Source organism: Neopelma chrysocephalum, unplaced genomic scaffold (genome assembly GCF_003984885.1).
Source record: "Neopelma chrysocephalum unplaced genomic scaffold, ASM398488v2 Primary Assembly neopelma1_79, whole genome shotgun sequence".
Taxonomy (NCBI): domain Eukaryota; kingdom Metazoa; phylum Chordata; class Aves; order Passeriformes; family Pipridae; genus Neopelma; species Neopelma chrysocephalum.
Genome location: NW_020897740.1, coordinates 178,570 through 205,961, shown reverse-complemented (window position 1 = coordinate 205,961; position 27,392 = coordinate 178,570). Strand labels below are relative to the sequence as shown.

The 27,392-nt window shown below is 39.8% G+C and overlaps 1 protein-coding gene across 3 annotated transcripts in view; it reads right to left on the bottom strand.

Moving 5' to 3' along the window:
* The window catches only part of SLC7A11 (solute carrier family 7 member 11), a 222,657-nt gene that overhangs the window by 69,121 nt on the left and 126,144 nt on the right, over positions 1–27,392 (bottom strand). Inside the window, exons 2-4 of one of the 3 annotated variants that reach the window (XM_027690025.1) lie at positions 17,764–18,068; positions 4,414–4,555; positions 4,218–4,315 (exon numbers count right to left, since the gene is read on the bottom strand). The gene's annotated coding sequence lies outside the window, so the exon portion shown is untranslated. Of the gene's footprint in view, positions 1–4,217; positions 4,316–4,413; positions 4,556–4,652; positions 4,674–17,763; positions 18,069–27,392 lie in introns of those variants that run through there. The other 2 variants (XM_027690027.1, XM_027690024.1) reach the window with 2 other exon arrangements.

Here is a 27,392-nt window from a genome sequence, read left to right as displayed (position 1 = left end):
CCATGAAACACAGTGTAAAGGACTGAAAGGTCAAAGTAGTAAAGAATTTTATTTTCTATAATGTATTTCGCATCATATTTCTAATATTGCTTCTCCTGACAAGAGCTATTCTGAACACACTGGGCAACAAAATAGAAATTCAATGTCCCTACAACTGTCAGTCAGAGAACTGGAAATGAGAAACGATGCTCTGAGTCACAGTCCATCTTCCTAACACTACCCTCATCTCCCCATGCAGGGTAAATGAAGTTTTCCTGGAAGAGTTCCCTTTCCTCTTGTCTTCTGCATGGCATGCACAAGCAATCATGTGTTTGGGAACCTGTGCACCAACACAGTGATAGATGGGTGTCTCCAGGATTTGAGAGAGCCTTTTACATACCCTGTTTTGGTTTTATCTTCTGAGCTTATTCTACCTTGTCTATCCAGATATGCAAAATCCACCTCTATAAACTTCCAGATCTCCTAATAAGTGAACTCTTCTGGGGGTAAAAGACTCACACATTTTTATTTCCTCTTGCATGGCCTTGCATTTAATTCCTCTTTTTCCTTTCTGGTAGTTACTGACTTAGGAGGGCAGAGAGCAGAGGGAAAGGTGAGGAGAAAAGCCAAGAATTGTGCCAACGTCAGGTTTTAAAAAGTTGTTTTCTTCTCTATTTTGGCAGCAAAATTTTGCATTAGTTGTCTTGCATTCCATAACTGTAGGTACTACTATGCTTCATTTTTAAGGGGAAATTGTCAGAGTATGCAGAAGTAATTCCAAAGCTAAAAAGCAGGAATGCTTCAGCCTCTGTGTTCTGGATTTTCATATGTTTATTGGCAGTTTCTGTAATTGAAGCAGCAGATTCAAGCTCAGCACCATAAAATATACAGAGGTGTAACTACAAAAGTTTACTGGGTTAAAAGGAAACCTACAACTATTCTGTTCAGAAAATAAAGCCTGAAATTTAAAAAAAAAAATAAAAAAAAAATCTGAAAACAAAACCAACTATGTGCTAGTTTGCTTTTTTTTTCTTGATAATGAAGATCTAGGTGCTTAGCTATCACCCAGAAAATGAAATTTTGTCTCACCAGGGAGTGTGCAACCGTGAATGAAGGGACTTTGGCTTCTTTCTCTGCAAGTAGCTGACAGGCTACTCTCTCTCTATACTGACAGAGTCTAGGGATGACATGCCCTTGTTCCTGTTCAGGTATGAAAAGAGCCAGCCATATCTATACAGCAATATCCATCATGTTGAGAAAAGAATGCTTCTTTCCTCAGGACAAGACAGATGTGTAGTTTAAAACCTCTCAATGACCAAAATCTCTTTCTTACCCAGCTGCCAGCTGAACCAGTCAGATTTGCACAATAACCTGATAATATGAAGGGCAGTACATCTCTGTACTGTATTTAAAATTAAGTCATGTCTTTACAGTCATGCTCAGTACTTAACTTTCTCTGCATGACTTTTCTGTTTCCATGCTCCTCTTCTGACTTGAAATTACAGAAATTATTTGCATTTGGGGCTCCTCAATATACTTCTTTTGGGTCTTTTTCCATTTGTCAGAAGGATAATATCATCTTCTTAAGTCTGATGCCATCCTGAAGAGCAAACATTATAAATAGATTACAAGCAGTGTGCATTCAAATAAATTACATGTTTAAATGTGTCAGTTAAATTATAATGCTCAATTAGACAGCTAATTATGCTGAAAATGCAGTTGTGTGCATAAATTGATGGCCACTCCCCCAGCCTGCCTGGCTGCTTCCATTCATATATTGTCCCTTCGTAAGGTTTATCTTCCAAATATCACCTCGTTGAAGGTTTATCTCAGTGCAATCATACACTGCTTTACTGTTACTTCATTTAAAAAAAACAACTTTGAATACAATTCAACATTTGCACTGAGTTTTACTACCTGCCATCAGAATTTTAGTGGTAGTAGGATTTGTGGACCAGGTTCCCAGGCTTCTCAAGGTCACATTCCCAAAGTGCTTTTCCTCTGTTTATGACGTCTCATTTGCCAGGATGCTTTTTAATCACTCCCACTGCATCATTTTACATGGAAAAGCGAAATTTCTCCTAAATTAATATGCACATGTGAATTTTAAGTATGACCTTTTGAGCTGATAAAGAAGCAGAGCATGAAACTATAGATGACACACTTACATTTATAAAGCACAGTCTTAAAATTGCCACTGAATTTATTAATACTGTCTAAGACCTGGAAATCAAGTAGCAAGAAGAGTCTGTCAGCATGAATTAATCAGTGTGATTTAAGACAATACCTTGGCATGACAAAATACAACCTCTTAATTCACGACATCTTGTCTCAAAACCACCTCACAAACTAGATCTTTTCAGATATATTTTCCATGTTTTACCCTCCATTCAATTTCTATAGGTTTACTATGCTTACTCCCAACTAATCTAACTGAAGCATTTATACACAGCAAAACCCAGGTTCTCATACTTGATGACATCTGTGAAGAGCTAAATTATTTTTTTCGTGTTTCCAGACAGCTACATATCTCATTTCTTACAATATGAAAGGAATCATACAAAATGAAAATTCATCAGTATCACTGTTTTAAAAATTTAGGCAAAATAAAGACAGTATGATTCCACCAAAGAGATAAAAATAAATTTCAATTGAGCTCAGCATAAAGTATAATTTCAAGCAGGCAGCTGTTTTCTTCAGTTCTTATGCTTGGATAATACTGAAAAAGTAATGGTGGAATAAAAAAACCAAACCTGATCATTTTCTTCCTTTTCTAGGTTTTTGTCCTTTCCTCTGAATTATAAAAGGTAATAGTTTCATTTTAAGGTCTAAAACCCTTGTCATATAGTTTGTCCATGCTGTTAGACCATATCAGACATAATTATTTATGAAAGTGTTCTCAGTCAGCCCAGAGTTAAAGAAAAAATAACTGAAATAAGCCCATGTCTGTGGCTCTGGGCATATATGGGCATATATCCAGCTCATCAAGACATCTAAAATAATTTGGATAAATACTGCAAAATGACGATGTATGAACCTACTCCAACTTTGACAATTTAAGAGACATAAAGTTCTGTGATACTACATTTTTTTCTTTTATTTGTTATCTCTGTGGTCAGTCAAGAGGGAAAGCTTTCATCGTTATGGTCTGCTTTGTCCTTCCATGACTTGTAGTAACTCCCCTGAAGTACCTTAGCAGCTGAAATCAGGGAATTCCAGGGTATGTTTTTTATGGCACATGCTACAAATTATTAAATTCCACTTTGAAAATAAAAATTCTGTTCAAGTCTCTTTTCAAAAATGGCATTAAAATCCACACATCCATTTCCGACATGTCATTTTGAACCAGTAGTCACAGTACTTGAAATATATAGAAGCAGGGTTAGTATTTATCATTTGGTCCTAGGTCTCTGAGCAGAGCCTGTCTGCCAGCCTAGAGAGTCAGAGAGTGACACTGAGAAAGCCTAGAAACTGCTTAGAGATTTTTAAAGGTTCTTATGACTGTCACTAAGCTCGCTGCTTCACAACAGACTGAAAAATGCGAGAGGTTTTCCAGCTGAAGTCACGTGTGTGTTAAAGAGGATTAGCGTGAACAGCCAACTAACAAATGCAAGGTTTTTTCTTTCTATTTTTTTAATCCTCTCTTCTTTCTATCCTGTAATAAAATATTTTTTTTCCCCTCCTATTCTATATATTTTCCCCCTTTTGGAACAGCACATAAAGCCATTTAACAGACGCATCTAGCACAACAGACTCTGAGGATGCAGACTGTGAAGTGAATCTCACTCGATGCAGAGAGTATTAAATCACATAACCACTGGAACAACTCAGGGTCTCAACTGCTCATTTACACAATTCAGCTGTGGCATGCTTATCTCTCCATTCTCTCCTATCCCCAGTCTGTACATCAACAAAACCCCTTCAGTCTTAAAAACACCTTTGGGTTAGCATCCAAAGCCACTGCAGACAGAAATAAAATACAAATGGATTTGGATAAATCACACTAAAAGGCAGCCTTCAAAGTGACACCTTAGTCAAGGCAGAACGCAGCACCGCTGCTTTTGGACACTGTGCAGCTTCATTCCATCAGCTGGCCAGCTTTCACCTTCATCTGCATTTCCAAAACATTAATGGCATCACAGTTTGGCCCACTTCTAGAAGTATTATTCACACGCAGTAGGTTGTCTGAGTATGGCAAGAAAATCAGAGAAACAAACATTGTAACTAGCAGATCTCACCATTTTTCCAGGTTTGAGTAGTTTAATCAATTAGTCTCATACTTCTTCATGTTGAGGCCTTTGCATGATAACCTGAAGTTCTCTTGGTGCACTCTCAACTAAAAGTTAAAAGAAAGAAAAAAATAGCAAGGTTTATTTTCTGGTGGAAAAAGTGAGACCAGAGGTCCGAGGTTAATGCCGAGTTGGTATTATTCACCTTTCTCTTCTAGGAACATCTCTTTTCACAACAAAGAAGTAATTTCTGGTTCCCTCATTAACTGCTGTGCACCAGCTCAATGCCACCATCATAGCAGTTCTTCACAGCCTGGCAAATTGGATCTGCAACAAACACCATCCACCTGCAGGACACAAAGAGTTGGCTCCAGCTGCAGTCCCAAGAGTTTTTGACACAAAAAGTGCATCTGAATTACCACTATTTTAATTGCCAGAACACACCTCCACCATGAACTTGCATAAGATCTTTTGAGACATACTTCAACTCTGGAGAAAAAATGAAAAAAAAGATATTTTCTTTATTTTTGCTTAAAATTTCTTTTATTTTAGACCATCCACTCATATTAAAACTCCATGCTCTGCTGTTCTTTAAATTGCTTCCTTTCAGTTTAGAGGGAAGTTTTCTTAGATGTATTTTTCAACCACTTGAAGGAAATATATGAAAAAAGAAAGAGAAAAAAACCCCCACATCTTGATCTTCACTAATTTCTATCATAGGACGCTTTCCCCCCATTTAACGTTGTTGAATATCATTCACAAAGCAATTTGACATCTGTACACACTTAAACTATGAACATTTCAACATTTCCCCTTCAAATTCCTCAGGAAGTAGCGGTCAGGTAAAGATGAGGAAGATAAATTTCTGAATGGGACTTCTGAGAGACCGATTATAGCACATTTTATCTATTACATTAAGTTTTCTCAGGCGAAAAAAACGTGCCAAAGGTAAAGGAGACCCCTGGGTCTCTTACACTGTTCATTTAGGTCAGAAACCTTTGTAGTGTTTAAATATTTCAAACTAATTCCTCCAGAAAAGCCTCAAATAAGAAGTATTTTGCTTTTTTTGGTAAAACTCTCTCAAAGTATAAAGTTTGGCTGAGCCAATCTGAGCTGCAGATAGGAGGAAGTCGTACATTTGTACAGTGAGAGACTGATCTCACTATACTTGTAAATCAACAGATAATGCTTTGATGCAATATCTTCCTTTCTTGCTCTTCTTTCTGCAAGTGAACTTTATATGGGCCTACTCTGCTCTCAGATATGGCTCGAAAAATGGGGTAATTTGGATGTCATAATAAAATAAGTAGGATTTTTCTCCATTTCCTATAATTAATATATTCTTCATTCAATTACCTTACACCAGAGAGCTTATCTATGCTTCAGACCTTGATGAGCACATAATATCCTTCAAAAGATACTTTTTTGCTGTGTTTAAAGCCTTAACTATTTGAATGCTATTCAGTTCTCACAGAGATCTTAAACTCATTATTCAGGTAGAGTTTTCTACATAAAAGAAGAACCAATTCAGCAGATTATCAGCCATGAACTTTTTCAATATATATCCAAGAGCAAATTAAACAACAAAAAGAAATCAAACAGATTTTATGGATCAAAGTAAATTTGGCAGCTCCTCATTTTGAAGCTAATAATGTTTATACATTGAAATACCTAGATCTACTATGTAGATCCAGGTATGCAGGCTACACGGGAAAAAGAGATGGAAACCAAATAAAAAGGAAGAAAAATTCAGCTTCATGTTCTCTTGGAAGGAGGAAGGGACGAAGGTCCATAAGCAGCTTCTTGCATCCAGTTGTTCAAAAGAAATATGTGCTGGCTTCATGACAACCTCTGTCATGAACCATCAAGAAAATGCTGAACCTGAAAATATAAACCACCTCCACTGCAAAAGTGACTCTACCAGCTGGCAGCAGTAATCAGGAACACCATAAATTTATTTATCATACTTCACAAGCTGTCTGGAAGAAAAGGGAAGTAATCACTAAATTTACTTTCTGCACAGCAGTGCAGAAAGAAATGCATGTCTGAGTCTATGTGATATAACTGTGATTACTCCAAAATCTCATCCTATGAAATAATCACTGACTAATCTCAGCATGTAGCTGCAGAGACACTGATGGCACTGATCACTGTTTTTACATGACTATCAGGCAATTTATTTTGTTTTAAACAGAAAGCAGCCCATCCTCCTTTGTCTGTTGGGTTCAGTATACTCATTATTAATAACTAATTTGCTTATATTGATCGCTTTTCTCATAACTTTCATCATAATCTTGTGCTTGAGGCATCACTGTTTGCTATGAAAATCATTACATATCAGTGAATTATAAACAGCAAAAGAGGCTTCTTTTAGACTATGTCAGGTTCTCTAATGCAAAATTTTTGTAATTTTCTCAAAACCTCCCTCATGTAAGTAACAAAAAAAGGGATTTTTTTCACTCTGCTTTTAAAATGAGGAAAAGAATTATTAGCCTTCAAATGACTGTGGATCATAGGAGGATCCTGCAACTTCTGTTTTCAGCACCTGCCACATCCCCTTTCTTGTATTCACAGCTAACATTACAAGTCCCACTCCTATGCTTAGCTTAAATACCCTAGCTAGTCCCATATATTTCAGCAGTATTAAGAATCATAAAATCATTTATCTTGGAAAAGACCTCTAAGATCACCAGTCCAACTGTTAGCCCAGCACTGCCATCTTCATCTCTAAACCATGCCACCAAGTGCCACACCTGGATGCTTTCTGAACACTTCCAGGGATGGTGACTTAACCACACCCCGTGCAGCCTGTTCCAATGCTTGACAACTCTTTCCATGAAGAAATTTTTCCTAATATCCAATATAAACTTCCCCTGGTGCAACTTGAGTCATTTGCCTCTTGTCCTATCTCCTGTTATCTGGGAGGAGAGACCAACTCCCATCAGGCTACAGCCTCCTTTCGGTTAGTTCTAGAGAGCGATAAGGTCTCCCCTCTCAGCCTCCTTTTCTCCAGACTAAGCAATCCCAGCTCCCTCAGCTGCTCCTCAGCAGACTCGTGCCCTTCACCATCTTCGTTGCCCTTCTCTGGACACGCTCCAGCACCTCAATGTCTTTCTTGTAGCAAGGGGCCCAAAAGTGAACACAGAATTTGAGGCTGCAAACCCTTTAAAGCACAGATTACGTCTTTAATTTAAGAATATAAATCAACCAAACACAACAGAGATTCCTCAGAGTGCTCTGTACATGGGCACACCCAGGCACCTTCTCACTCCGGATACACGTGCTTCTGTGGCTGCTCCAGTGCCAGTGTCCATCCACAGCTGTTTGCCGATGTGGAAAGCATCTTTCCCACCTATGATGTAAGCACATCAACAAGACTTGGTCAGTTCTCAAAACCCAGCTGGACCCAGCGCTATGGAAAACAAAGCCACACGGTACAACACGCTCTCTTGTCCAGCTCTATTGAGGGACCTGAACCAAAGACTTCCTCAATAACACGGGAAGCTGAGTGAGACCACCACTACTTCACTGAAATTGGTGCAACCAGCTTTGTAAAGAGCGATGATTACTAATGTACAAAAGCAGCTCTTTAGACCACTGTAATTCGTGTACTTCTGAGAGGTATTCCGGTTCTTTTGAGAGGACACTGTCTATACAAAAAGGTTTTTCCATTACAACCACACCCATCGGCAGTGGAGGGCAGAATATATCACTTTGTCAGCCCAAATATAGATAGCAAAATCTCTGGTGTAGAAAGAGATTCACTAACAGGCGAGTACTTTTGCAGGCTTAGGTTATGTCATTTGTCATTTTTTGTATTATGCAGATACCCTGCACCTCCGCTAGACAGCATTGCCACCTCCACCATGTTCAAACCATGACACATGCCAGCGTATGTTACCTTAGCCATTCCAGTGCTGGCAAGGTCAGCAGGAACGCACAGCAACTCCAGTATTTTTTTTTTCATTTGCATCTTTTTTACGAGAAATAGAAACCCTGCCTGGAGAAAGTAGATTCATTACAATATTTCTCCTTTTCTTCCTTCAGGTATGGGTCACCAGAGGCAGACAGAGGTTAGACTGGGCTCATAAAAAGAGGCAGAACTTGTAGAGCGTGCTGCAAGAACTGTCTCATTTTCAACCTTTGCCCTCTTCTAATTTAATATGAAAACTACGTGTGATTAATTTTTTAAAACTTGGAAAAGATGGTGCCTAAGGCATCTCTAATCAACTTGATGGCGAGGTACATACAATTCTGCTGCAGTCCTGCATGGCAAATAAGTTACACAGAATTTTAATATAGCAATTACCACCTGCCACTTCAAGATAACGATTAGCTAGCAACCCATTTAAGACTCGTGTATGTGCATCAATGAGAGGGATAAATTGCAAGCTCCAGAAGAAGAGGCAGCAGAATGAGGTTTTTGCCAGATGGACTACCCCTTAACACTTCAAGGAGGGTAAAAGTAGAGTATACCCACTGCAAAGCCTCAGCATCAGATAATGGAAAAACAAGAAACAGAACCACCAATCCACATAAGAACTCCTAACTTTAAAATGAATCCAGCAGTCTGGCAAACAGACTGGCATGGACCTATCTCTGGGCAGAGAGAATATTGATAACCAAAGAAACAGACACTGGGAGAAGTGGAAAGGAGAGTTTGGAGGGCACACCTAATCCAGGGAAAAGAGGAACTTGGAAAAATGTCATCATTTCCCCCCCTTGTGCTTGTCTTTCTGACCTGTCCCTGAGCTCCTCTGCTTTTCAGACACATCTGTATAATCCTTCTGGGCCACAGAAGGCTCTCACAACGAAAGGTGGTGTAGTTCCTCTGCTTATCTATCGTTACGCAGCCCAGCTTTAAACCAAGTACATCCAGATGGACAGTCAGAAGTCACTGGTTATTTTTAAGCTCCACCTCTCTAGGAAAAGCTTTGGTTTGTTAACTGTCAGTGGAAGTAATTGTGTGTACTCTAGAGTATGTCAAGACACTGTTATGCTAGAACAAGTCTATGGCAAGCTCTAGCTACACAAAAGTGTCACTGTGTATTATTATGACACCGTGATGGACAAAATTTGGCAGAAGATCTTGTTTAAGGAAGAAAAATGCAAGAAGCTACTCTTGGTGGCAAAAAAACACAAAACATCATTACCCATATAAGCATTGCTAGTTTCACAACAGCCATAGATGTATTCAGAAAAACAAGAGGTGACAGTGAGAAAAGTTGTAGTGTATCAGAAAACCCGCAGGGTTTTCACCTGTGGGTAGATGCTGAGATAATTAATTTGTTGCAATTAATCCTCTATGTTTTCTTTTCAGAGTATGAACCCAGCATGTGTACAAAATTCTATCCAAACTCTCTATCCTTGGTATTTAATATAGGATATATACATATACATAAAAACACAACTGTACACTACTTAAAATTAGTAGGATGACAACCATTTGAGCTGTAGACAGCATGAAAATTCCTATGTGAGAATTCTCACTAGAAATTTCTGAGCATGAGATTTGTCCTCCTCCACTAGACAACTGCAAGAAATTCCTAAAACAGAAACAGAACCTGGAATGTAGATTCAGAGTTTCCAAAAGATTTTTACAGATTTTGTCCATTCAATGCAATAAAGTAAGTTCAGTAATTAAGCAAAATAAAAGGAAAGTTCTGCCACAGATTGAAATTGAAAAAGAGTACTTTTTAAGGCAGAAGATCATTGAGTTACAATAAACTCAGTAGAGTTGTAATAACACTAATGCTCTTTGCTCTGTTTACTGGTGAATTGAGAAATGGATTAAAATGGGGAAATTGCTGACAGCACAGAAGTAGTACAAATTATAAGAAAAAACAAATTCCAAAGTCACAGTAGTACTAAAGTAGGAGACATTACAGTGCCAGATAAAACCTATCTAAGTGAAAGCCATCTATGAACAGAGCTCTCTTATGAATTACTATGTTTTCAACACCTCAGGACAAAATACATGAGAAAAATTGCGCTGTTACTGCAGATGAGCAGTAGTGGAACTTCTACTCAATGCATAAAAGAGGTCAGAGGAAGAATATTCAATAACACACTTTAGAATGTCATTCCTGAACATCTTAAAAAATAAACTTTTTATTACCATTTGCAGTTTTATGAAGATGTGGAGCTCCATGTCTACTCCACACCTACTTTTGATCTTGAATACACAATCACACACTAACAGAAACTGAGACAACTTAGCACCGTATTCCTCAGGATTTTAAAGAATGACTTTGCAGAACAGGTCTTCTGCTTAAAGCTTGGTTCATCCTGTGTTTAAAGTCTGCTTTCAAAGATACACATGAAACAGACCAGCAGTTAACATTTCCTTTTTAAAGTCTACTGTTCACTGCATAGCTTCTGTACTGCTCTTCTGCTGAAAACTCTATATATGAATAAGTGTGGGAGACGGACATTTTGTAAGGTGGGAGAATAACATGATACATTCCTCACTTTCCCCAACTGCCTCATACTCGGGTCCTCTTTCTGGAAATTGCTTATCACTGCATGTTATGAATGTCAGGTCAAAAAGATTTGAGGTCCATGAGCAAGCATTTCTACCTGTTCCAGCTTTGCTTCCAGCAGTGCTTTGTCCATCACACACTCAAACATACTTAAAATCAAAATGATGATGTTACAGAGTTATTCATCATCTTTATGGATAATTAACAATATTGTACATGCAGTTTTTAGTTTTACCTCCATGTGACGTTAGGATTAATATTTTCAATTTCAAAGAAACCTCTTTGATAGTTTAAAGGAATCTAAGAAGAAAAATCTAAAGAACATTTAATTGTCACTGTCACATTCCAAGCTCTTGATCCTTTGGTACTTAAAATTGTCTCCCTCAACCCTGAAGTACACCAAAATAAGAGTAAATATTACCAGAACTGAATGTAAAGAAAGAGGATCAGCTTAGGCTGCAACTGAGGTTTTTGACCCAACATTCAGCAACTTCTAAAAGTGTAATAAATACAGTGAGAAAAGATATAGAAAAATCCAGCGTACAAGGGAATAGTCGCATATGAGCGACCAGAGTAAAGGCTAAGCTGTCCAGTCACCTTGTTGCTCTGGCAGGGGATGCCAAGGCTGGGTTTTGTGCTGAACAGGAAACTGCTAAGGCATGACCATTGCAACAAGGGCATGGCAATAAGCACTTGCAATCTTGTATCCCGTGGATAGCTTTTGACAATGAAGTCTCAAACACATTTGGACTTTTTCTTTTTTTTTTTTTTACTATGTCAGGCAATAATTTTTTTGTGTTAAGAGTAATATCAGGCAATACTGGCACCACTATTTCAAGTTGTAGGACTGTAAAGTCATTTACATTCTGTTTCAATGCAGTGTTGGGATTACTGTGAGACAGTTCACAGCAGTTTCACGAAAGCCAAGTAATTATACAGTTAGCTTTCCTTCAAAATGCATTCCATAGCTGCTATAACCTGTGAAGAACTTTCTGCAATGTGTGGAGTATCTCTGAAAGTCACACACTAGCCAAAATATGTCTGGTTTCCCTTTAATCCCAGTGATAAGTTTCCAAAATTATGTTATAGTTCAATTACATTATTCTTCTGGTAATATAACAGGAGATGAGGGTGGCTATTAAGTCATTGCTCAAGTCTGCAGTTGCACTTCAGTTATAACATGCTTTTTCATCACTGATGCAAGGGAGAGATGGTGTCACTTTTCAAATCCAACGGAGAAAGATGGAAAATTTCCACCCTGTACAGCTAGTTGCTTTGGGAGCCACAGCCAGCACAGCTCTGCAAAGACCTGATTCACCACAAATCCAGCCCTGGGCATGCTCTGGGGTTCAGGGCTCTGGCTCCAGCTGCCTGCCCTCAACCTGTCTGCTGCCCTGCCTCCCTCGCCCAGGCAAGGCACCACTTTGGAAGAGACATGTACAGCCCTGTCTGCTATGGAGACATCTAGATCCCAGTCCTGGGACAGTTGCTGGGACATCATGTTCTTTTCAAATCTCCGGAGGAACAGACTGGACATCCAGCTCTGTTTGCTCTGTATCAACTCAGTGCATTCATCCGTAAGCAAAAATGTAAGAGAAGTAGTGTTGGGTTGCATGTCTCCACACACAGACATCTCCTGATAGGTTCTGCTTCTCTTCCTGACCTCCTCTGCCCCTCTAGCTACTTCCCAAGGCATCCCAGCTGTAATTTTCCTGCAGAAGCTGGGTGCTTTCCTGAAGTCACATAATCATGGAATGGGTAAGGTTGGAAGCGATCAAAGTGGGGTACCTGGTCCAACCTCCCTCCCAAAGCAGGCTCATCCCAGAGCGCATGGCACAGGATTGTATCCAGACTGTCCTTGAGTATCTCCAGCGAGGGAGACTCCACAACCTGTCTGGGCAATCTGTTCCAGTGCGTGGTCACCCTCACAGTAAAGAAGTTCTTCTTCATGTTCAGATGACACTTCCAGTTTATCAGTTTTTGCCCTTTGCCTCTCATCCTTTTGCTTGGCACCCCTGAGATTAGCCTGGCTCCATCTTCTTGGCACCCTCCCTTCAGATACTTATAGACACTGATGAGGTCCCCTCTCAGTCATCTCTTTTCAAGGCTGAACAGGCCCAACTCTCTCAACCTTTCCTTATAAGAAAGATGCTCCAGTCTCTTAATCATATTTGTTGTCCTCTGCTGGACCTGCCCCAGGAGCTCCATGTCTCCCTTGTACTGAGGAGCCCAGAACTGGACACAACACTCCAGATGCACCTCACCAGGGCTGAGTAGAGGGGCAGGATCACCACCCTCAACCTGCTGGCAATGCTCTTCCTAATGCATCCCAGGACACCATTGGCTTTCTTGGCCACAAGGGCACACTGCTGCCTCACAGACAGCTTGTTGTCCACAAGGACCCCCAAGTCCTTCTCCACAGAGCTGCTTTTCAGCACGTCCACTCCTAGCCCGTCCGGGTGCATGAGTTTATTCTTCTCCGGGTACAGGACCCTGCATTTGCCTTTGTTGAATTTCAAACAATTCTCTGACCACCTCTTCAACCCGCTCAGGTCCTTCTGAAGGGCAGCATAACTCTCTGGGGTATCAGGCACTCCTCTCAGCTTTGTGTCATCAGCAAACTTGCTGAGAAGGCATCTACTCCCTCATCCAAGTCATTGATGAAAAAGTTAATACAGAGTCCAAGATCTGTTCTCTGCTGTCCTCCCTCTTTTCAGGATTTTGAATGCCACTGTTTTGTGGACCCCACAGCCACGGTCCAGAGAAGTTTTGGATGCCGCATCCCTGGAACTGTTAAAGACCAGCTTGGATGGGGCTTTAAGCAACCTGGTCTAGTGGAAGGTGTCCCTGCCCATGACAGGGGGGCAGAACTAGGTGATTTTTAAAGTCCCTTCCAATCCAAACCATTCTATGATTGATTATCATGTCCCAAAGCCATGTCTTCCCAGTTAACGGTGAGCAGATCCATCTGTGCATCACCATGGCTGATCATTCCAGTGCTCGGAGCAAGAAGTTATTCTTGATGTCCTCTAGAAATCTTCTTGACTATTCGTGTTCTGCCATCCTGAAAGCAGATCTCAGGGTAAAATAGTGTGGTTTAATAGTGTAGAAGGCAGTGTTAGGTTAATGGTTGAATTCTATGATCTTAAAGGTCTTTTGCAACCTAAATGATTCTATGATTCTTTCAAATAAACAATAAATTCGAAGTCCAGTTAGGATCACTAAAGATCAGGTAGCGACTTCATAAAATTAACTGTGTCAGTGACAGCATCATACTTAAGTTTCTGCCAAGATAATTGCGGCTCAATGGCCAGCAGTTCCTGCAGGCCCCCTGCTCCCCCACCTTCCTCCCTCCCTTCTCCATTTCTTCTATGAAACTTGCCAATGCAAGTTTCTTAACACACTCTTAAGAGACTATTGCATTTCAGGGGTGGGCAAAGTTGACTTTGTACAGCTCAGTCTTTCCACGTGCTGTGGAGACTCATTAAGTTAAAGCAAGCACATCAATATGAGTTTTTTCTTTCAGAAGGCACTTTATTATCTTCAGACTGTCCTGTGGACAACTGTTCTCTTTCTAAAATCAAAGCTTTCAGTAAACTAAGACAATTTCCCAATAGGATAACTTGCATAAATTTTTACTGTGTATTTTTTCTAATATTCTAATAGAATATGTAATGTAATACTAGATAAATAAAATATTCTAATTTTACAAATAGCCTTTCTTGGGCTCTAGACAGAAGAGCTCATGAGCTCCTAGCACATCCCAGTTCCAGGAGGCAGCACAAATTACTCATGTCTACATACCTCCTCCTATCTACCAACAAAACATCACCACAGACACACTAAAGAAAGGTGCATAAAGTGAAAAAGTCTGATTTTAGCACCTACGATACTCACTGATACTCTGTTGTTCTGCAGTTGCTTTCTTTCAACTGCAGCACTTTTTTGTATTATATTTGGTTTGGTCTGTACAAGAGAAAAAGTCCTTTCCTACATCAAAATTATTCTGAATAAATCCATAGAAACTTGTGGGGACACAGCACCACCTAATCTGGAATCAGACTTAGGCACAAAGTCAGGATTTACAAATCTGGTTGTAAAATTTATGGCAGCACTTAAAAATGGCACAGTTTAATTAAAATGTGAGATGCTAGGGTGGATTTCCCCCCCCCCTTATTATAGTTTCATGGCCAGACTGCTGTGGTAATTGAGCATTCATCTTCTTCGTATGATCTTCTTCATAATTATTTTTCTTTGTTTATTGTTCAAACTGAGTTTTATTTCCATCTTCCATTTCATTTTAGAGATTTTGATCTTACTAGCAGCCTGGAGAGCCTCGTTTAATTCTTCTACATGTTAGGACCAAAGAAGAGAACTAATTAAAAAGAAAAACTGGGAAGTACAAAGAAGGTTCGAAATGGGGGGGCTGAGAGTACAACAACAATAATTGCCAATAAACTCATACCTCATCAGCAAGCAGAGTTATTGAGGTATTATTCCAAGCAGTATTCTCTTACTTGAGTAATTCTGCCTTTCCTGACTTGGTCTGGAAGAGAGTTCTTACTGTATTTTCATGAGGCCCTCACACATCTAAATTTCCTGTGTGATAAATTTAGGTCACATTGTGCCTGACAGGAGTCCTCACATGAAGTTTGTTCAAAACCAGGAATTATTTCTGTCACATATTCCCTTTATTCCCCCATTTTCATGGAAAAATTTCACCCAGCTTTACAGTCTTGCAAGACTAAATCCTGATGTCCTAAGAGGGAAAAATATGTTGTATCCAGGGAAACAATACACTAGGTTTTATTTCAATGTGAAACAATTAACTTGAAAACTGGCATAAATGTATGCATTTTTTTCTCTGAAAATAAAATGCTTTGACTACACAAAGGCATAAAAGATTGTGTTGGCCATGCACTTAATCTATTACTCACCTGTGGCAGACAGTAGTTCTTGGTCAGTAGTTAACTACTATATGGGTACTAAGGTAACTTATGATCTTTTTTCTGTACCATAGCTTTTGCTATTTTTATCAGCTGTAGCAGCTGTCATATTTTAAGACAGTTTTGATACAACACGAAACCAAAGAGGTGCCCATTTAAACAACTTCTCAAAAGCTTACTGCAATTTTTTCCTATTTATTCACTTAGGCTCATCTTAAGAAAACCCACATAACAATTTAAGGAACACATAGCCCCTCTTTGTAAACCAAAAACCAATACGAAATGAATATCTTCTATTTATTACAGAAATTATGAGTTCGGAGTTTGAAGTGGGCTACCGTTAAAATGTGTAAACTGAGGTATTCTTCCCTTATAATGGTGATAGCCAAAATGTTATCCCCAAATTTGGCCTTGCTGATGTTTTAAAACTTTTTAAAAGTGCTAGCAGACATAAAGGACTACTCTGTCAGTGAGAGAAGAGGAGATCAGAACCTGTCATAAAAAAGATCTTAATAAAGCAGAAGAAAGGCCAGGAGGTCACTGTTAAATTCTCACAGCGTTAAGAGGAATTAATAGGCCTAGACACTGATGTCTCATCCACATTCAGGTATCTTTCTGCCTCAGCTGATGTTCCAGCTGTGCATGGGTATCCCATAGATCCTGTATCACATCTGCCAACCATACAGAGGTTTTATCAGCAAGTATAGGTGTCTACTACAGCTAAGTACCTGAATCACTTCCCTTTTATCTCTTTCACTGCCTGCAAACTGCAAGCTTGTAAAAACATTCCTTGTGGCAGTACTACTCCTGATACCGCATCATCCATCACAGTCCATTGGCACTGGGACACTCAATATTTTGTCTTAGAAAATTGTGAGATTTCCTCTTCTTCCGCTTGTATAATGCAGTATCACCAAAAGGGCACACAGCATTTCAGCAGTGTCCTTGAGGTAAGTGTATTTGTTCCTCAAATTTATGAATCAAAAGGACAGATCTCATTGCAAAGTGCTTCAGAACAAGGCATAATTTAAAGAACCGAATTGCAGCTTCCATGGCAATGTTCCAACTGCATCCCATGTCCAACAAAAGGAAATCCAGGCACCTGGACTGGACAGGTGTGGCATGTTCCCCCAGGCATCTGGAAAGGGGATCCATGACTCCAAGGCACACTGCAGAGTTCCTCTGCAAGTTACCTAGATGCCACTGCTTATAACTTTCAAAGTGCATTTCCTGACTAAAATTATCCCTGACTCCTCTGTACAGAAGAAGTGAGAAGAAAGAAAGATTAGAATTTAGAAAACAAACAGAATTATTCTCCCTAACTATTGGGGTTTCAAGAGACTGGCAGAAATTACCAGCAAAGACACTTGCTTTGAATTACAAAGAGCATCAGGGAGACAGACTTGTTAAGATTTCAAAATTGCTTTTGTTCCATTTCCACCAAAGAAATCACAGTGCTCAACACTTCTAATTTTCAATCACAGCGAGGCAGCCTTGATCCTATACTCTCTTATTAATTTTTCCTTCTCACCATCCCAAGCAGCTGTATTAGTTCACCATTTTTTAACATGTTTTCATCCTGCATGATCTAGATACCAATGGCCAAACTGAGAACTTTTATTACAGGTATCAAATTGGATGAAGGGCTTCAAACTGCTTCTATTAACAGAGAACAGTTGATCATTTATTAGTGATGTGCTTTCAGCTTGAGACACTGCTGCTGTTTTGCACCTAAGAGGCAATTCAGCCTCCTAGACATTTTTATGCCTCTTTTATTTCAACCTCTTAGACATCTTTAACCTTGCCTAGAGCCAAAAGGTCAATACATTGGAGCTGCATTATAACACAAATAACACACAGAGGTAAGTCGTATTCCACAGATGCATCCTGCAACAGAGTATCCCAATGCCTTTTTCTTTAGTTGGAGCTATTTATGACCAATACACACACACACTTTCAAAGAGAGTGAAGGGAAAGAGGGACCAATTATTCTTTTTAAAGAGTAGGGTATATTCAGAAATAGCTATTGTAGTAATTAATATTCACTTGTCTCGTAGGTATAGACAGTAACACACAGGAAAATTGGGATATGCCAGTTTTTGTATCCAATTACCTTTAATTCCATACCATCATGTTTGCTGCTTACATGACTGTGGCTGTAAACCTGGTTTTTCTTATGGAAAGCACAAATAGTTTGCAATATGACAAACCAAGAAAGGCCAGCACTTTCAAGCAAGCCTGGACATCAAGTAGGTGAATGTTCATATTCACATCTTTTGGCTCCTCAGGCTACTACTTCTCCTGGGTTTATGACCATTCTGAATTTCCCAAAAACATCTATTTATGTCAACATTTCAGTTTAGATGACTAAGCTTTGGCAGGTCACAAAAGGTAGGCTTCATAATATTCAACTGTAGATTGCATCATAGGCTCTGTTAAACAGAGCGCAGAGAAAAAAAGACGTTTTTAGGGCCATGGCCATTTGATCTTTTTCACATATCTACCTTTAGAATGAGATCAGTTATGCCCCAGACATTTATCCTTTTCTCTGCTGCCTGCAAATGGAGTCTCTCAGTTTACTCAGGTACACACCAAGCTCTATGTTTCAGCAAATCAATCGCAGCCAAAGAGGCAAAGGGCAAACTTCCACTGCCCCATGGAGGGCTGGGTGGAGGTCCCTGACCCAGTAGATACCAAGCTAGACAGAGAGACACAGAGCAAAATTAGTCTGGGACCCAAGAGCAGCAGAGTGCTGCACTCAGGATGGTAAATTCTCCTTTCCAGACAGCTCTGCTTGCAAAGCCACCTTCACAAGGAATGCTCCTCCGGAGGAAAAAAATAACATCTTATTCCTACTTGTTGAACATAAATAATCTCATACTATTCAACTTCAAGTGAGGCCCACTAATGTACTATTTATAGTGACTAATTCCTGTCAGAATGCTTTCAGGTGTATATTTGAGTTTCAATTATGTTTTAAATACCTAGGAAAAAAAGATATTATTCATTACGCTAAAAAAATATTCTACAATAAAAAGTAGATAAATGTCCCTTGGATTGCAGAATTGGACTTTTTAAAACCTGGTGCAAAGCTTGTATTTCGGTATCTCTGGATAGTTCAAGGTAAATAATTGTTTCATTTTTTTAACAAGCTTGGTAGCTTGTTAACTTCACAGGTATAGATCATTATACCTCACTTCTAAAACAGAGGTCTGCAATCCTAAATATCAGTTTATGAAAACACAGGTTAATTTACAAGACCTCACATTTAAAGATTTCTGGAAATAAATTTAAAGAAAGAATAAAAAAAAAATAAAATCATACTCAAAAAATCCAACTGAAAACTTTCCTGCAGTAGGAGTCCCTGTAAACAAATAGTGAAAAGTAACAAATCACCCTCTAACAGTATGCAGTTAAATAAAGTCTTTCAAATAGAAAAAGATTACTTAACCCATTGAGAAAGGAACTGCTGTCATGCTTGGATGCGATTTCAAAGGGAAACATTTTATAGCTGGTGACTTAAACAAGAAAGGTTTTGCTGATCTTCTCTCTGTGGCATTTATGAGCTTCAATTCTATCTCCTTTAGGTGATAATGGGGGTAGGAACAATAGTTATTAAGAAATACTTATTTCAGGATCTTTGTTGGAGATCTTCATCAGATTTTTTTTTTTAAGTACCTGAGATTTGAGTTTAAAATTATTAATAACTGGTGAACAAAAAACAGTTCTCTGTATTTGTTTCCTCTACTTAGAGTCTGATCATTTTCAGGGAATATGTTTTGGATGTGACATCATGTGAAATCAGACTGCATTTACTTTAGGAATGTCTCCAAGCTGTAACAAATTCATTGGCAGTTAGAATCCCCTCGGAAGTTAATGGCTCCTGCAGTTATGTTGAGACTTTACTCAGAAAATTAACTTCAGAAACTGTTGAGCTAGAGATCCATGACAGTAGTTTCCAGAACAAGTCTGATCACTCTGCAAACAGCACTACTTCCATAACAACTGTCAGTCCTGTAAATTTAGCATTAGAACTCAAACATACAGGTCATGTATTTTGTTCCCAGCACATCACCAAAAAGAAAAGGACTGCATGTGCTTCTTGTCTCCTGAGGAAGGACAGAATCACACTTGTCAAAGTCTGACATCGCACATCATATCATGCCTGACCCTTCAGATGTCCACTAGGATTAACTACTCCTATATATAATGATTAAATTTTAAGAAGTAATGAAAAATGAGAGAGAATAATGGAATGAATTGGAGAAGAGAAAAATGCATTAAGCTTCCTGCCCATAGCCCACATGCTCAAGTGGGGCTGGCTGACTTCTTCATTTTGCTGAGTTCCTTCTGTTCTCACAGAGACCCCACTCACAGGCTTCCAGTGGTCTCTTCTGGAAGCTTCAAATCCTTCAGCTATTAAATACCATAACAAACTGTAACATCTGCCCTGGAGAAAAAAACCCCACCTGGCAGGAGGAGTAATTTTATTGCTTTACAGACCTCATGCCCTTATAATTATCAGAGCTATAGGAAGCTAATACCTGCCCTACAACACAAGGTACCCAACAGGCCAGTGCTCAGCAAAACACTTTGGGCTAGTAACATTGTAAACAAATAAATGTATAGTGCTATAACAGCTTTCTCTACCTACTTTAGAATTAACCAGGTATTAGTCATTTGTTTTGCTTCTGTGAGCATCTCAAGGGGAGAAACTTAAAGAATACCTTCTATAGAAAAAATTAAGTTCATTCAAAACCTGAAAATTATTTTAGATAAGAAATTTCACTGTATTGCAACTGTTTCACTCCTGGGATTTTCTTTCTTACTGAGCAATACATGACAGAATAGTTTTCCTAAAAAATAGTAAATCAATTACTTTTATCCACATTTCTATGCTCTTCTCCATATCTTTGAAATATGGTTGATCAGCCTAGGATGTAGTTCAATACGTCCAACTTATGGACCATATTTTATACACGATCCACTCAAACCCAGTAAAATTAAAAAAAAAAGGCAAGCAAATATTGATGTCTTTTTGTTGCTTCTATCAATTTCCTGAAGTTAGTCTTGAAGATTTATGTCTATAAAAGGTGAACAGCTAGAAAATACAGCGGGTGAAAATTGGAATTTTTTTATTATTATAATAGGAAATACACCACAGCATTAAGCACCTTCTGGATTTTCTTTTTCCCTGGGTAATTCCCTTGTTCCCAGAATACACAAAGGATTTTGTTTTTATTAAGAAGAGAAGTTAATTTTGTTGTTTGGATCACTGAAAATATATTATCAAATTTGATGACTTTGTTCTTATTTATGTATCCCCTATTGTCCATCAGTATGTTCAAGCAAACAGAGTTTAAATAATTTGGCATTTTATCTTAAGAGAGGGGAAAATGTGTTTTTCTAATCAGGACTACATAGATACAAACAGTTGAGTGAAAAATTTCCAAGCTTCCAAAACAGGGTTAGCTTAGTTGAAGGGCAATTGGAGTTTTGACATACTTCTCCTTTTACCAGTGTGTCCATAATACGGCACATATCAAGACTGCCACCTGAACGACACATTTTTGAGTTGGGCATGATATCTGCATTCAGAGAAAGCTCTCAGTCACTGAGTGACAGCAGATATTGCAGCCACTCATCCTTAAAGAAAACATATTTTCTGTTAATACCCACAAGTGCTCTGCTAACAGGAATTTCCAAAATCTGGATTATAATGGTTTCAACATGCTTTATTGATCTACTTTATTTCTTTATTGGAGTGTGCCTTGAAGCAAGATGATCTCTTTTATATAATGTCCTGACCTTCCCCTAAGCTTGGCAAAATCTCAGCTGAAAGTATGGATGTCGTGTAAAAACAGACTTTGAAAAGGCTTTTGAAAAATCATTCTCCAGCTAAAGGTCACTGAATACTGTTTAAATATATAAAGGGACTGGGAATTAAGATTATGCACCTTTGGCTCCTTTCCTGCTTTACGGAATGTGAGGACAATTAATAACGCAAAGAGCTTACAGTATTTAACGATGCAAAGTGCTTAGCAGAAATACCCATGCTATTTCCAAAACACTACAACAGAGACTAAACCATCAGAGACTGAACAGTTTTGCTATTCTGCCTGCACAGGATATAATTGTTCCTTCATGACTTTTGAAAGTACTACACTCACAACTTCTTTCCTGAACAAGACAAACACAATTCAAATTCCTCCTGCTTAATCATCTTGGAATCAGAGAATACTCTGGGTTAGAAAGGTGGGTTTAAAGGTCACCTAGTCCAACTCCCCTGCAATGAGCTGGGACATCTTCAAATATATAAGGTTACTCAAAGCCCCATCCAACCTGGACTTGAACACTTCCAGAGTTGGGTCATCCACAACTTCTCTGGGCAACCTATGCCAGTGTTTTACCACCCTCTTCCCAGTATCTAATCAAAACCTGCCCTCTTTCAGTTTACAGCCAAAAATTTGACAGCTCTGGGTCTCACACTTATGTACGTGCTTGTTAAAGAGAGGAGAGAGGCAGGAGCTGCAGAAGTCAATACGTTATTGTAACGCTTCCCTGAGGCACATGCTCAGAATAACAGATCTGAATGGGGAAAAGGATGGAGCATATAAAATAACAGAGCTTCAGAGGTGATGAAGAAAACATTTAGTTGACAACTTCACTTGCAGCCCCTCAGTAACAATTCTTACAGAAGAAGCTGAAAAAATATAAAGCTGAATGTATGAAAACAAAAGTTGGGGAAGACTGATAGAAAAAAACGAGTCAGAATCACTGGGCAGTTCAGGACTTGGGAATAGCAATGCCTTCCCTCTTCCCCACTCTCCTTCCAAGGCAGGTCATTATTGTGGATTGTAATCCCTTGGTACAGTAATTAGACACGCTGGGACTCGCTGTGTAACAAGGGTTATGTGGAAAAGAGGTTTGGAGGAGTCTGCTGGGAGTCTAGTGCAAGCCTGTCCATGGCTGTGGTGCCTTTTCCACCCTAAACTCTATGCAAGCCCACGGGAGGCACCAGATGTTTTGGTTATCTTCATCCATTAATCTTAGGCAGAACAAGAAAGAAACACCCTAGTTGGAAGGATAGGAATAAGGAAAGCACTGGAAGGGGTAAGAACACCCCTGACACCGCACCTGACTAATGCAGTGTCTAACACTCACTTCAGAGAGAGAGAAACAGACTGAATATCTGATGACCTATATTCACATCTGTTGTACTAAAAAAAAAAAATCTAAAATAAAATTTGGCCCAAACCCATGCCAAGTCCTACGTTAAATGAAGACTTTCCTGAGTTACTAACCTGATCAAATATTTCTTATTCTAGAAGCCAAGTGATTGAATAAATTTGGGATAATGAAATAATCTAGCTAATAGTTTAAATTACTGACAACAAACAACCCCTTATTCCTTCAGGGGGTTCTACAAAAGAAAGAAGAGAGAGTGAGCAGATCCAAATAGAGAAGTGGAACATTTTATTTCAGAGATTAGCAAATTCTTCTGGGGGATTTGAACAGATTTTTCCTAACTATCGTGCAAGTGTACTTAGTGCATAATTAATCTGAATCTAGCCCTGTACTTCTACTTGGCTCATTCTCCGCAGACTAAAATGAGTGAAGAGATACATCAGGGCTAATATTTTTCTGTGCCAAGGAATATCTGATTTGGCATCTTAGAACTTTAGATCTGGCATCTTAGAACTTTATGGCATCTCATAACTTTAAAATATTGGGATATGAATTAGCTGTAAGAAAAGCATGGGGATTTTGATGGAATAAAGTTTTAGAGTATAAGGATGTGCTTCACTGGCACTGCTGCTGTTTCTCTACCCACCCCTCCACCCCTTGCACCATTCTGGCCATCTGCATCTTTATTTTGCCAGTGCTCAAAGTGACTGGGAGTTGACAGGAACTCCACTCCAGATTTTACTCTCTGGCAGGAGCTGAGTACCAGCAGTACTACCTCTGTTCTTCTCACTAGCTAATACATAAAAATAAGATGCAATGGCAGGAAAACAATAAAAAAAAAAGTGAAGAGAACCAAGGAGAAAAATTTCAGTTTCCGATGAAACCTTTCAGAATATAGTTTGTCCCACTTACCCATATCTTCTCCATTTTCTGACATTCTTCCTCATTATTCATGTTTGCTGAGCATGTACTGCCACAACATTCTACAGCAAGGTTCTTTCAGCTCCACTTCCAATACAACCAGCTTCTTCAGCATAAAAGACAAGAACAAGTATCTGTCTTTTCTTTTTAATGGATTTCATACCAGGAGGACAGGCAGTACTATTTAGCAGTGCTATTTTTGTCATCATAAGCAGAAACAGAAGAGGTTTGAGCTACATCTGTATTACCAGGCCTGGCAGGAGTGCGTGCCCTCTCCCAGTTCTGCATTTGCATGTGTCCCAAGACATCTTTTACTCCCAAAATCTAGCTTCTGTGCAAAGGACACCATAGATGACCCCACCACACAGTCTAGATGTAGTTGAGGTAAAGTCCTGAAGTATGCCACCAGATAAATTTCATCAGGCAAATCAACTTCAATCTTACTTGAATTTGGGAAGTTGATCATGAAAAATACAAGCACAACTGACAAATTTCAGCAACTTCCCCCTTACCAATAAAGACTTTGGCTGTGACTGAAATTTCTCAGAGGCTGGCAAGACTTTTCAGATGATTGGCATTCCTCAGCCTGTAGACTGCAGGACATCAGGAAACCACTCATAAATGGCAGTTACCATTTTTAATAAAACCACAAAGAGTCTCCTACAAATAAAAGCCAGTCACCAGATAAATTCAAATTACAGCTAAATTTTTTTAAGTTAGCTATTTGGCATACAGTGTCAAGGACTGACCATGGATTTTTGTCCATGATAGCTGATCCTTACATTGAGAACAATAGGGATACCCTAAAAGAGGCGACCAAGCTAATCTTGTAGCATTTGGATGGGTCACTGCTGCCTGCAGCTGAATGAGCACTGTCTTCAAGACATGAACAGGGAAAAGATTTCCTGAAACAGGTTAGAAAACTGTAGTGCCAACCCAGTAAGGTGGGGAAGATGTCAGAAAAACTGAAAATGCAGGAGAGAAAGGCAGCTGTTGGAATTTCATGTGCTGAGGGCTGGAGAAAGCATCACCCAGCTCAAGCTCATCTAGTAGGAAGAGTTTGCTTTTGCAATAAGCAAATATGGCCTGTGGCCACATGTCAAGCAAAGCCAGAACCTTTGATCCTGTAAACCTCAACCTCATTGAGAACAACGAGCAGCAACTCTCAGTCTGGGAAGGACATTTTAATGAAGGGCAACCTGTGACCGCAGGGCTCCAACAAGACATGCAGCAGCAGATGAAAATTAGACAGCTGAAGCTGCTACCACTCCCCGCCTTCCTCCCCACCTGCCTAACAGATGTTGCTGCCCCCAAGGCAGGGATGTCTGATCCACTCATGAATCAACTCCTAACTCATCCCACTTTCCAGCCCCGTGCTTAAGGTAGCCTGACATCAAAGTTAGTTTATAAAATCGAGATGGAGCAGACAGATACAGGCGGTAGCAGCTTTAGGGGTACAATGCTAATTCACCTCTGCATTCCTGACAAAGCCTGAGCTGCCAGCCAAAGGACCAGGATGGCAGTGGTCCATTCTGGAAGCAAGCCCCAGCAGAGTGGGGTGGTTTGGCTCTCTCTGTCTAAGGTCCAATTTGTGTCTTACCTGCAAATTTCCTCCAGGCTTCAAAAAGGTCAGAGATTTGGGGGAGAATTCACAGGCACAAGGAGATTAAGCTCCACACAAAGGCTGAGTCCCTCTTTCAAGCACAAACTCACCCCTAAACATGTGCCATTTTATGCAATAGCAGTGTTTTGGTGTGTTTCTAAGACTAACCAGAAATAATAAATTTAATGTTTACTGATCTATATCTACACATCAACTAGAGTCTCAAAAAGCATCTTTGAGATATTAATAGTTATTTTTTTTTATTTCTACTGCAAATTCACAGATTATTTACATTATTATTAGGCTATTCAAAATAACTACTTTAGTAGGGGCTTTTTTCCCCCCTCCAATTTGTATCTGCCTGTATGTACACACATGAGGTCTTCTTTACATGTGCAGGAGCTTGGGCAAAGTTTGCAGAGTAATATGCTTTGGAACAAAATAGAAACAAAAGTTGGCAAAAAACATTACACTCCTTTCCTCTGCAGACACCAAGGTCAGTGGAGAAGGAAGGGGAGGAGGTGCTCCAGGCGCCAGGGCTGAGGTTCCCCTGCAGCCCGTGGTGCAGCCCATGGTGAGGCAGCTGTAGCCCTGCAGCCCACGGAAGACCACAGGGATGCAGAGATCCACCTACAACCCAGGGAGGAGCCCACGCTGGAGCAGGTGGATGCCTGAAAGAAGGCTGTGAACCCATGGGAAGCCCATGCTGGAACAGGCTCCTGGCAGGGACCTCTGGACCCATCAAGAGTGGAGCCCACACTAGAGTAGGTTTTCTGGTACGACTTGTGTCCCTCTTGGGAACCCACACTGGAGCAGGCTCTTCTTGAAGGACTGCATCCCATGGAAAAGTGACCCACACCAGAGCAGTTCATGAAGAACTGTAGCCCATAGGAAGGACTCACCCTGGAGAAGTTCATGGAGCACTCTCTCCCTTGGGAGGGGCCCCACACTGGAGTAGGGGAAGGACTCCTCTCCCTGAGCAGCAGCAGAAACAACATGTGATGAACTGACCATAACTCCACTTTCTTGTCTCCCCTGTGCCGCTCGGGGGGGGGGGGAAGGAAGGTAGAGCCTGGGAAGGAAGGAAGGGCGGGAGGAAGGTGTTTTTTTTAAGATTTATTTTACTTCTCATTATCCTGCTCTGATTTTGATTGGTAATACATTCAGTTAATATCCCCTAGTTCAGTGTTGCCCTTGATGGTAACTGGTTTGTGATCTCTCCCAGACCTTATCTCAAATCATGAACCTTTTGTTATATTATCTCATCTCTGTCTGTTGCTGAGGGGAGTGGTAGAGTGGCTTTGGTGGGTGCCTTGGACAGTGGTAGCTCTTGGGACAGCACACTGAGTTAGATTGGCCACTGCCTTGTGAAAAGTTTCAACACCTGAAACAGGTTTATGTGGGAACAAATCACAACTTCTTCACTTCTGTCCTGCCCAAAAACTGCCTGTGATTTTAAATGGGCAGGCTGGTACCATTTCACAAAATTTCTAATCCCAGGTCCAAGGAGGTGGTAAGAGCCACGGGATCTTCACCACTCACTGGCCAGCATTAAAACTCTGGTCTTGGTGACTGTAAAGCCACTCAGGACCCACTTCTGCCTCAGTATGTATTCTGTACTGAACTACAGAGAATTCTGGAACACAAACATGCTTCCAATTGTACATGAGCAGTACAGAAACTACAACCCACCCATTCATTTCTACAGCTGTGTGCTTAGCAGGAAAAGGCCGGACTGCAACATGATTTCACTCACAAAATAATATCATTTACATATAAAATTACAAGAATTATTTTACACTTTGTTCTTCCACCAAAACAACTGAACATCTTTTGAAGGTATCCCAGGTACTGTATCCTTGCTGAGCTATAAGAGGAATATTCTGAAAGCAATAGTCCCTTAGTTATATCTATCTGAATGAGAGCCAAAGAAGTAACTCTAAAAAAGACAGACATCCCCAAAAAAAAGGGGAAGTAAACTTTTTTAGGGAGGAAAAAACCAAACACAGTAAGGATATGGAAGTATGTGGAGCTGATACCCTGA